Source organism: Oncorhynchus masou, unplaced genomic scaffold, assembly GCF_036934945.1.
Source record: "Oncorhynchus masou masou isolate Uvic2021 unplaced genomic scaffold, UVic_Omas_1.1 unplaced_scaffold_8462, whole genome shotgun sequence".
Classification (NCBI taxonomy): Eukaryota; Metazoa; Chordata; class Actinopteri; order Salmoniformes; family Salmonidae; genus Oncorhynchus; species Oncorhynchus masou.
The window spans coordinates 1-11,919 of NW_027014931.1; the positions used below are offsets into that span (position 1 = coordinate 1).

At 44.3% G+C, this 11,919-nt stretch overlaps 1 pseudogene; it reads right to left on the reverse strand.

Annotated features, from left to right (window-relative positions):
• Positions 1-9,126: 9,126 nt before the first annotated feature.
• On the reverse strand, positions 9,127-10,630 carry LOC135537824 (NUAK family SNF1-like kinase 1; annotated as a pseudogene).
• Positions 10,631-11,919: the final 1,289 nt, after the last annotated feature.

An 11,919-nucleotide genomic window follows, 5' to 3' on the forward strand; every position in this document is an offset into this window, starting at 1 on the left:
CCTCCTGTGTTAAATGACATACTGTAGTCTACACCTATTCCCTCCTGTGTTAAATGACATACTGTAGTCTACACCTATTCCCTACTGTGTTAAATTACATACTGTAGTCTACACTTATTCCCTCCGGTGTTAAATGACATACTGTAGTCTACACCTATTCCCTCCGGTGTTAAATGACATACTGTAGTCTACACCTATTCCCTCCTGTGTTAAATGACATACTGTAGTCTACACCTATTCCCTCCTGTCTTAAATGACATACTGTAGTCTACACCTATTCCCTACTGTGTTAAATTACATACTGTAGTCTACACTTATTCCCTCCTATGTTAAATGACATACTGTAGTCTACACCTATTCCCTCCTGTGTTAAATTACATACTGTAGTCTACACCTATTCCCTCCTGTGTTAAATTACATACTGTAGTCTACACCTATTCCCTCCTATGTTAAATGACATACTGTAGTCTACACCTATTCCCTCCTGTGTTAAATTACATACTGTAGTCTACACCTATTCCCTCCTGTGTTAAATTACATACTGTAGTCTACACCTATTCCCTCATGTGTTAAATTACATACTGTAGTCTACACCTATTCCCTCCTGTGTTAAATTACATACTGTAGTCTACACCTATTCCCTCCTGTGTTAAATTACATACTGTAGTCTACACCTATTCCCTCCTATGTTAAATGACATACTGTAGTCTACACCTATTCCCTCCTGTGTTAAATTACATACTGTAGTCTACACCTATTCCCTCCAGTGTTAAATCCCTCTCCTTCTCCTTTATCTTCTCAACAACCTCAGGGAGAAATATGGTCTGGCCTGGTCTGTGACATGTCTTCTTCCTGCTGGCTGTCAGAGAACACAAAGCCTGCAGCTATAATACGGTTGTTTTGACAACTAGGTAGTGACAGAGGAACATGGAGAACAAGGGACATGGAGTACTTATTTCCCTTTGCTGAGGGAGACTTTTACTAGAGTCAGCATGGGAAGACTTTAATAGACGCATGTAAGACCACACACCAGAGACCACAAGAGACTGAAATGGAGCTGTTTATTTGAGATGATTCAGAAAGAAGATATTGTGAGAATCTGTGGTTTCCTCACTCTCCTGACTACATACATGATTTCCACTGTAATACGTAGTAGAGAACAACGCTATTACACAATCTGAAACAGTTTTTATAAAAACCAGAACAGCACATCTGTGATGGTGACAAACAAAAGCACAATCCAGGTTGAACCATCTATAACCAGATAGTAACTATAGTACAGTAATAACTTCACTATTAATAGACAGCAGCAAAAGAAAGCTTAAATAACATTATAATACTTCATCATAAGATAATATCTAGTCAAGTTTTCCTATAGGTATATGACATATTGTAACGAACAGATGTAGGCTAACATCTGTTTAGTCTAGTTAGGCAGAGGACAGCTTGGGGGCTCTTAGACCTGTTGAGACTTGATGCCACCCCTTTCTTTTCCATTACATTCTACATAGCTGTGTGTGTGTGTGTGTGTGTGTGCGCGCGCAGGCACGTGCATGTGTGTGTTTTCAGTCTTACGACTCCCAGAGAATCACTTGTGTTTACAACTTGTTCTTTACTGTTGTTAGACTTTAACCTCTTCAGTCCCATATACACCTACCTGCCGCTAACCCTGTTTTCATAGGAGGCAAGTCCCCTTCCAGTTACTAAGCAAGACCTGGTACACATCCTCTGCCCATAAATAAAACCATAAATGCTATTTCCTATATTTTGGAAAAAATCCAAAAACGAGCATGATTAAAACAATCTATGAAAATACTAACATAGTATCATTTTTCGGCTATGAAAATCCAGATTTACAAAAATACAATTTCAGTCATACCAATATTTAACAAGACTGTTTGTTGTTATGGTAACACCTGGGCCCACGGCCATGAAGGCCCTGACCTTTCCAATCATTATTGGCTGATTTAGATTTATTTTGATGAGCTATCCGTTGGCATATGTGACATTTCCACAGTGGGGCTCCATTGATTCCTCAACACTAATATGTTTCAGTCTGTTTGGGTTTCTCGGACACCACCCGATTGTTTAAATGTCTGGGTCTGTGTCCCAAATGGCAACCTATTCCCTATGTAGTGCACTCCTTTTCACTAAGGGCCCATAGAACTGTGTTCAAAAGTAACCAATAGGGTGCCATTTGGGACACAAACCCAGACATTTAAACAACCGTGTGGTGTTTGAGAAACCCAAACACACTGAAACATATAATTGCCTGGGTTATTTCTGTTCTAGAGTGGTACTGAAGGTTATGCCCTCTCACCAAGCCACGCTTCATAGAGCACATATAACTGGTCCAGCAGCACACAGGCTGTAGAGAGAGAAGGACATCTATATGTAACCCTCACAGTGAGCTAACACACTGCTGTTCTACCAATGATGTATAGTACCAGCTACAGTGACTGTAATGACGTTCAGCTACAGTGACTGTAATGACTTTCAGCTACAGTGACTGTAATGACTTTCAGCTACAGTGACTGTAATGACTTTCAGCTACAGTGACTGTATTGACTTTCAGCTACAGTGACTGTAATGACTTTCAGCTACAGTGACTGTAATGACTTTCAGCTACAGTGACTGTAATGACTTTCAGCTACAGTGACTGTAATGACTTTCAGCTACAGTGACTGTAATGACTTTCAGCTACAGTGACTGTAATGACTTTCAGCTACAGTGACTGTAATGACGTTCAGCTACAGTGACTGTAATGACTTTCAGCTACAGTGACTGTAATGACTTTCAGCTACAGTGACTGTAATGACTTTCAGCTACAGTGACTGTAATGACGTTCAGCTACAGTGACTGTAATGACGTTCAGCTACAGTGACTGTAATGACTTTCAGCTACAGTGACTGTAATGACGTTCAGCTACAGTGACTGTAATGACGTTCAGCTACAGTGACTGTAATGACGTTCAGCTACAGTGACTGTAATGACTTTCAGCTACAGTGACTGTAATGACTTTCAGCTACAGTGACTGTAATGACTTTCAGCTACAGTGACTGTAATGACGTTCAGCTACAGTGACTGTAATGACTTTCAGCTACAGTGACTGTAATGACGTTCAGCTACAGTGACTGTAATGACGTTCAGCTACAGTGACTGTAATGACTTTCAGCTACAGTGACTGTAATGACTTTCAGCTACAGTGACTGTAATGACTTTCAGCTACAGTGACTGTAATGACTTTCAGCTACAGTGACTGTAATGACTTTCAGCTACAGTGACTGTAATGACTTTCAGCTACAGTGACTGTAATGACGTTCAGCTACAGTGACTGTAATGACGTTCAGCTACAGTGACTGTAATGACTTTCAGCTACAGTGACTGTAATGACGTTCAGCTACAGTGACTGTAATGACGTTCAGCTACAGTGACTGTAATGACGTTCAGCTACAGTGACTGTAATGACTTTCAGCTGAAATGTACAGTGACTGTAATGTGAGCAGTGACTGTAATGGCATTTCAGCTGCAGTGACTGTAATGACTTTCAGCTACAGTGACTGTAATGACGTTCAGCTACAGTGACTGTGGCTTTCAACTTCTGATGACTGTAATGACTTTCAGCTGATAATCTACAGTGACTGTAATGACTTTTTCAGCTACAGTGACTGTAATGACGATTCAGCTACAGTGACTGTAATGACTTTCAGCTACAGTGACTGTAATGACTTTCAGCTACAGTGACTGTAATGACTTTCAGCTACAGTGACTGTAATCTCAGCTACAGTGACTGTAATGACTTTCAGCTACAGTGACTGTAATGACTTTCAGCTACAGTGACTGTAATGACCAGTTCAGCTACAGTGACTGTAATGACTTTCAGCTACAGTGACTGTAATGACCCCAGTTCAGCTACAGTGACTCTCTAGTGACTGTCTCATCTCCTCCCTCTCAGCCCTCTCCGCAGCCCCTCTCTCTCTCTCTCCAGCCCTCTCTCTCTGACCCTCTCTCTCAGCCTCTCTCTCCCAGCCCTCTCCCCCCCTCTCAGCCCCCTCTCTCTCAGCCCTCTCTCCCCTCTCTCAGCCCTCTCTCAGCCCTCTCTCAGGCCCTCTCAGCCCCCTCTCAGCCCTCTCTCTCTCTCTCTCAGCCCTCTCTCAGCCCTCTCTCAGCCCTCTCTCTCTCTCTCCCTCTCTCTCAGCCCTCCCCTCTCTCTCAGCCCTCTCTCAGCCCTCTCTCTCTCATTCTCTCTCTCTCTCTCTCAGCCCCCTCTCAACCCTCCTCTCTCTCTCTCATCTCTCAGCCCCTCTCTCTCTCAGCCCTCTCTCTCTCAGCCCCCTCTCTCAGCCCTCTCAGCCCTCTCCCTCTCTCTCAGCCCTCTCTCTCTCTCAGCCCTCTCTCTCCCAGCCCTCTCCCCCTCTCTCTCAGCCCCCTCTCTCTCAGCCCTCTCTCAGCCCTCTCTCAGCCCTCTCTCAGCCCTCTCTCAGCCCTCTCTCTCTCTCTCTCTCAGCCCCCTCTCAGCCCTCTCTCTCTCTCTCTCAGCCCTCTCTCAGCCCTCTCTCAGCCCTCTCTCTGCCCTCTCTCTCTCTCAGCCCTCTCTCAGCCCTCTCTCTCTCTCTCTCAGCCCCCTCTCAGCCCTCTCTCTCTCTCTCTCAGCCCTCTCTCTCTCTCAGCCCTCTCTCTCTCAGCCCTCTCTCAGCCCTCTCTCAGCCCTCTCAGCCCTCTCTCAGCCCTCTCTCAGCCCTCTCTCAGCCCTCTCTCTCAGCCCTCTCTCTCTCTCAACCCCCTCTTTTCTCTCTCCACTCTGAGTCTTCAGTCTGGGGAGGAAGAAGGGAAAACCCTGGCCAGCATGACTTCCCTCCACAAACAAGACCTCTACAACCAACCCATTAACCCCTCCCACTGACTCACGTCTATCTACCCTTGTTTTTTTCAGTATTTCTCTTTCTAAACAACGACAGGTCATTTACATATGGCCCCTGCATGAGCTAGTCCTGTAGACGGAGGGCTTGTATTACCAACTCCTTGAATCAACCTTAAGTTTTGACTACACGTCACTCTACCCACCCTTCTTCTGTTCTTTCAGTCGTTCTGTCTTTCTGTATTTCTAAAATCATGACAGTTCTACTGTGAAACCAAATGGTTACGAACATGAACAAGGTCTGGATTGTTTTCGGCTCGGGAGACTGCGTGGTCACAGCTCTACATATTCGTCGCAAGACCCACTGGCTTCAGGTCGTCTACAAGGCCATGCTAGGTAAAGCTCCGCCTTATCTCAGTTCACTGGTTGATGGCAACACCCATCCGCCTTATAGCAGCTCCAACAGGTGTATCTCACTTATCGTCCCTAAGCCAACACCTCATTCGGCGCCTTTCGTTCCAGTACTCTGCTGCCTGTGACTGGAACCCAATTGCAAAAATCGCTGAAGTTGGAGACCTTTTATCTCCCTCACCAACTTCAAACATCAGCTATCTGAGCAACTAACAGTCGCTGCAGCTGTACATAATCTATTGGTAAATAGCCCACCCATTTTCACCTACCTCATCCCCACAGTTTTTATTTATTTACTTTTCTGCTCTTTTGCACACCAATATCTCTACCTGTACATGATCATTTATCAATCCAGTGTTAATCTATACAATATTGTAATTATTCCTTCTACCTCCTCATGCCTTTTGCACACATTGTATATAGACTCCCCTTTTTTTCTACTGTGTTATTGACTTGTTAATTGTTTACTCCCATGTATAACTCTGTGTTGTCTGTTCACACTGCTATGCTTTATCTTGGCCAGGTCGCAGTTGTAAATGAAGACTTGTTCTCAACTAGCCTACCTGGTTAAATAAGGTGAAATATATATATATTTTTTTAAGCCATACACCTATGGTTATTACTCATGTGGTGAGTTTGGTTTAGTTATCTATCTGTTCCTCCATAAACCTTCAGGAAATACAGTACATGATAACATAGCACTAACAAAGGCACTTCCTGTGGACGGCCCATACAGTAGACACCATATATCAATACACACGGTTTGCTCTTCAACCTTCCCGCTGTGATACTGAACAATAGATGTCCTGCTGGATTAGGACAAATATCACGTATGGCATTCATGTCAATTCAATCAAGCAATACTATTATACAGTACCATTCCTTGAAGGGTACATACACCTCAGTACGTCTTGAAATGACCAAAACACACAGGCAATATATGTCTGTTTCAACAATATAAATAGATAACACACGGTAATCATTAGGTTGAGATAACATGAACAGTAGTCCTAACTGTCTGTTACATTGAGATAACATGAACAGTAGTCCTAACTGTCTGTTACATTGAGATAACATGAGCAGTAGTCCTAACTGTCTGTTACATTGAGATAACATGAACAGTAGTCCTAACTGTCTGTTACATTGAGATGACATGAACAGTAGTCCTAACTGTCTGTTACATTGAGATAACATGAGCAGTAGTCCTAACTGTCTGTTACATTGAGATAACATGAACAGTAGTCCTAACTGTCTGTTACATTGAGATAACATGAACAGTAGTCCTAACTGTCTGTTACATTGAGATAACATGAACAGTAGTCCTAACTGTCTGTTACATTGAGATAACATGAACAGTAGTCCTAACTGTCTGTTACATTGAGATAACATGAACAGTAGTCCTAACTGTCTGTTACATTGAGATAACATGAACAGTAGTCCTAACTGTCTGTTACATTGAGATAACATGAACAGTAGTCCTAACTGTCTGTTACATTGAGATAACATGAACAGTAGTCCTAACTGTCTGTTACATTGAGATAACATGAACAGTAGTCCTAACTGTCTGTTACATTGAGATAACATGAACAGTAGTCCTAACTGTCTGTTACATTGAGATAACATGAACAGTAGTCCTAACTGTCTGTTACATTGAGATGACATGAACAGTAGTCCTAACTGTCTGTTACATTGAGATAACATGAACAGTAGTCCTAACTGTCTGTTACATTGAGATAACATGAACAGTAGTCCTAACTGTCTGTTACATTGAGATAACATGAACAGTAGTCCTAACTGTCTGTTACATTGAGATAACATGAACAGTAGTCCTAACTGTCTGTTACATTGAGATAACATGAACAGTAGTCCTAACTGTCTGTTACATTGAGATAACATGAACAGTAGTCCTAACTGTCTGTTACATTGAGATAACATGAACAGTAGTCCTGTCTGTTACATTGAGATAACATGAACAGTAGTCCTAACTGTCTGTTACATTGAGATAACATGAACAGTAGTCCTAACTGTCTGTTACATTGAGATAACATGAACAGTAGTCCTAACTGTCTGTTACATTGAGATAACATGAACAGTAGTCCTAACTGTCTGTTACATTGAGATAACATGAACAGTAGTCCTAACTGTCTGTTACATTGAGATAACATGAACAGTAGTCCTAACTGTCTGTTACATTGAGATAACATGAACAGTAGTCCTAACTGTCTGTTACATTGAGATAACATGAACAGTAGTCCTAACTGTCTGTTACATTGAGATAACATGAACAGTAGTCCTAACTGTCTGTTACATTGAGATAACATGAACAGTAGTCCTAACTGTCTGTTACATTGAGATAACATGAACAGTAGTCCTAACTGTCTGTTACATTGAGATAACATGAACAGTAGTCCTAACTGTCTGTTACATTGAGATAACATGAACAGTAGTCCTAACTGTCTGTTACATTGAGATAACATGAACAGTAGTCCTAACTGTCTGTTACATTGAGATAACATGAACAGTAGTCCTAACTGTCTGTTACATTGAGATAACATGAACAGTAGTCCTAACTGTCTGTTACATTGAGATAACATGAACAGTAGTCCTAACTGTCTGTTACATTGAGATAACATGAACAGTAGTCCTAACTGTCTGTTACATTGAGATAACATGAACAGTAGTCCTAACTGTCTGTTACATTGAGATAACATGAACAGTAGTCCTAACTGTCTGTTACATTGAGATAACATGAACAGTAGTCCTAACTGTCTGTTACATTGAGATAACATGAACAGTAGTCCTAACTGTCTGTTACATTGAGATAACATGAACAGTAGTCCTAACTGTCTGTTACATTGAGATAACATGAACAGTAGTCCTAACTGTCTGTTACATTGAGATAACATGAACAGTAGTCCTAACTGTCTGTTACATTGAGATAACATGAACAGTAGTCCTAACTGTCTGTTACATTGAGATAACATGAACAGTAGTCCTAACTGTCTGTTACATTGAGATAACATGAACAGTAGTCCTAACTGTCTGTTACATTGAGATAACATGAACAGTAGTCCTAACTGTCTGTTACATTGAGATAACATGAACAGTAGTCCTAACTGTCTGTTACATTGAGATAACATGAACAGTAGTCCTAACTGTCTGTTACATTGAGATAACATGAACAGTAGTCCTAACTGTCTGTTACATTGAGATAACATGAACAGTAGTCCTAACTGTCTGTTACATTGAGATAACATGAACAGTAGTCCTAACTGTCTGTTACATTGAGATAACATGAACAGTAGTCCTAACTGTCTGTTACATTGAGATAACATGAACAGTAGTCCTAACTGTCTGTTACATTGAGATAACATGAACAGTAGTCCTAACTGTCTGTTACATTGAGATAACATGAACAGTAGTCCTAACTGTCTGTTACATTGAGATAACATGAACAGTAGTCCTAACTGTCTGTTACATTGAGATAACATGAACAGTAGTCCTAACTGTCTGTTACATTGAGATAACATGAACAGTAGTCCTAACTGTCTGTTACATTGAGATAACATGAACAGTAGTCCTAACTGTCTGTTACATTGAGATAACATGAACAGTAGTCCTAACTGTCTGTTACATTGAGATAACATGAACAGTAGTCCTAACTGTCTGTTACATTGAGATAACATGAACAGTAGTCCTAACTGTCTGTTACATTGAGATAACATGAACAGTAGTCCTAACTGTCTGTTACATTGAGATAACATGAACAGTAGTCCTAACTGTCTGTTACATTGAGATAACATGAACAGTAGTCCTAACTGTCTGTTACATTGAGATAACATGAACAGTAGTCCTAACTGTCTGTTACATTGAGATAACATGAACAGTAGTCCTAACTGTCTGTTACATTGAGATAACATGAACAGTAGTCCTAACTGTCCATTACATTGAGCTTCACCACAGCATGGTTTGTGACTCTGAGTGACATACAACACAATATTTATTTAGCTCTGTTGAACATATAAAGATTTACAGCAGCACTGTCTCTGAGAGGGTAGATTCAGTACATTAAGGTGGCTGGGATGCCCAGTTCACAACACACCTGGCCAGTCCTAACCCAGAAATGAAGGTTCAAGTGTGTGTCTGTCCTTCCCATGTCCCTTCCCTTCCAAACTCCCAACTCCACCTCCTCTAGGTCAGATTGCTGCTGATGTCCAGGGTGTGTTGGTAGACCTGGGTCATATCATCCATGTCCCCTAGCAGAGAGAAGCTGCCGTCGTCCCCAGGAGACCCTGGTGTCCCTCGGGTCCCCACCTTCCCCCCATGGAGCCCCCCTGCAGCCGTCTGGAGCCCCCGTCTGAAGCCTGCCAGCTGGAGTAGATCCTCAGCCGACATACAGGCCCTGACGTGTGGCTGCGGGGACGAGGGAGACCAATCCATTCCCATTAAGGGGGGGAACACTGGAGAGACCCATCTCCTCACAGACAATACTGGAGGGTTTACTCTGGCTGCGAGAGAGGCCTGAGTCCCCTGGAGTCTCTCCGTGGAAGCTCATATTGGACAAGCCACTGTGGAAGGAAGTGGAGTTGCCGTACTTCCCATTACGCTTCAATATGCCCTTTCTCCCCATGGACCTCTTTGTTGGTGAGCTGGCGGGTGGGGTCATGGAGGTGCTGCCCCCTAGCAGTTCAGAGGACTCACTGCGCTCCGGGGAGGAGTAGTAGCCAGACTCCCGCTGCTGGTTGTTCTTCAGGATGCCCTTCTTGGGGAGGATGGGCACCATTTTGGCCGGCGAGACCCCCAGGCGATCCTGATCATCGTCCTCCTCCTCATCCCTCTCGGGGCTGGAGGGCAGCTCCCTTCCCTCGTGGAAGTGCAGGGAGCGACTCAGCTCGATCTCCCCAGGCTGTGGGACCTCTGCTCAGACACATGCATCTTCAGGATCCCCTTGGGCCTCTTCAGTCCTGGTTTGTCTTTGTCTTCCCACGCGGTGTGATGGTGGAGCGCTCCGCTATCATTCTCCTTCCTGGACTTCCTCAGGCGCTGGCGGCCAGCATGGGGGGGTACGGCGGGGTGTTCCGAGCGGGGAGGCTTGACCAGCGCCACCCTGGGTGACTCTGTGGTGCGGTTCTGCCAGTCGATAAAGCGTGCTAGCGTTGGAGAAGAGATGCAGCCACTGTTGTCCTTCTGGACGTCACAGTCACACACAGTGGTCTTCCAGCCCCAATTGACCCACCAGTGGTTGGCGATGTCTTCCACCGTGGCTCGACGCTCCGGGTTAACCATCAACATCCAGCGGATCAAACCACGAGCATCTGGGAGAGAGTGGAAGGTGAGGCGGACAGAGATTTTAGCAGCAATCTATGGCATTATTTAACAGACAGAGAGAGAGAGGAGACAAACAGAGAGAGAGGAGACAAACAGAGAGAGAGGAGACAAACAGAGAGAGAGGAGACAAACAGAGAGAGAGAGCTACAGAGAGAGAGCTACAGAGAGAGAGGAGACAGAGAGAGAGCTACAGAGAGAGAGAGCTACAGAGAGAGAGAGCTACAGAGAGAGAGAGCGCTACAGAGAGAGAGCGCTACAGAGAGAGAGCGCTACAGAGAGAGAGCGCTACAGAGAGAGAGCTACAGAGAGAGAGGCGACAGCTACAGAGAGAGAGAGAGAGAGAGAGAGAGGAGACAGCTACAGAGAGAGAGAGAGAGAGAGGAGACAGCTACAGAGAGAGAGAGAGAGAGAGAGAGAGAGGAGACAGCTACAGAGAGAGATCTACAGAGAGAGAGGAGACAGCTACAGAGAGAGAGGAGACAGCTACAGAGAGAGAGGGAGACAGCTACAGAGAGAGAGAGGAGACAGCTACAGAGAGAGAGAGAGAGGAGACAGCTACAGAGAGAGAGAGGAGACAGCTACAGAGAGAGAGAGGAGACAGCTACAGAGAGAGAGGAGACAGCTACAGAGAGAGAGGAGACAGCTACAGAGAGAGAGAGGAGACAGCTACAGAGAGAGAGAGGAGACAGCTACAGAGAGAGAGGAGACAGCTACAGAGAGAGAGAGGAGACAGCTACAGAGAGAGAGAGGAGACAGCTACAGAGAGAGAGAGGAGACAGCTACAGAGAGAGAGAGAGAGAGAGAGAGGGAGACAGCTACAGAGAGAGGGGAGACAGCTACAGAGAGAGAGGAGACAGCTACAGAGAGAGAGAGACAGCTACAGAGAGAGAGAGGAGACAGCTACAGAGAGAGAGAGAGGAGACAGCTACAGAGAGAGAGAGGAGACAGCTACAGAGAGACAGCTGCAGAGAGAGCTGCAGAGAGAGAGCTGCAGAGAGAGAGCTACAGAGAGAGAGAGCTACAGAGAGAGAGCTACAGCGAGAGAGAGGAGACAGCTACAGAGAGAGAGAGGAGACAGCTACAGAGAGAGAGAGGAGACAGCTACAGAGAGAGAGAGAGAGAGAGAGACAGCTACAGAGAGAGAGTCTACAGAGAGAGAGAGAGACAGCTACAGAGAGAGAGAGAGGAGACAGCTACAGGAGAGAGAGGAGACAGCTACAGAAGAGAGAGAGGAGACAGCTACAGAGAGAGAGAGGAGACAGCTACAGAGAGAGAGGAGACAGCTACAGAGAGAGAGAGGAGACAGCTACAGAGAGAGAGGA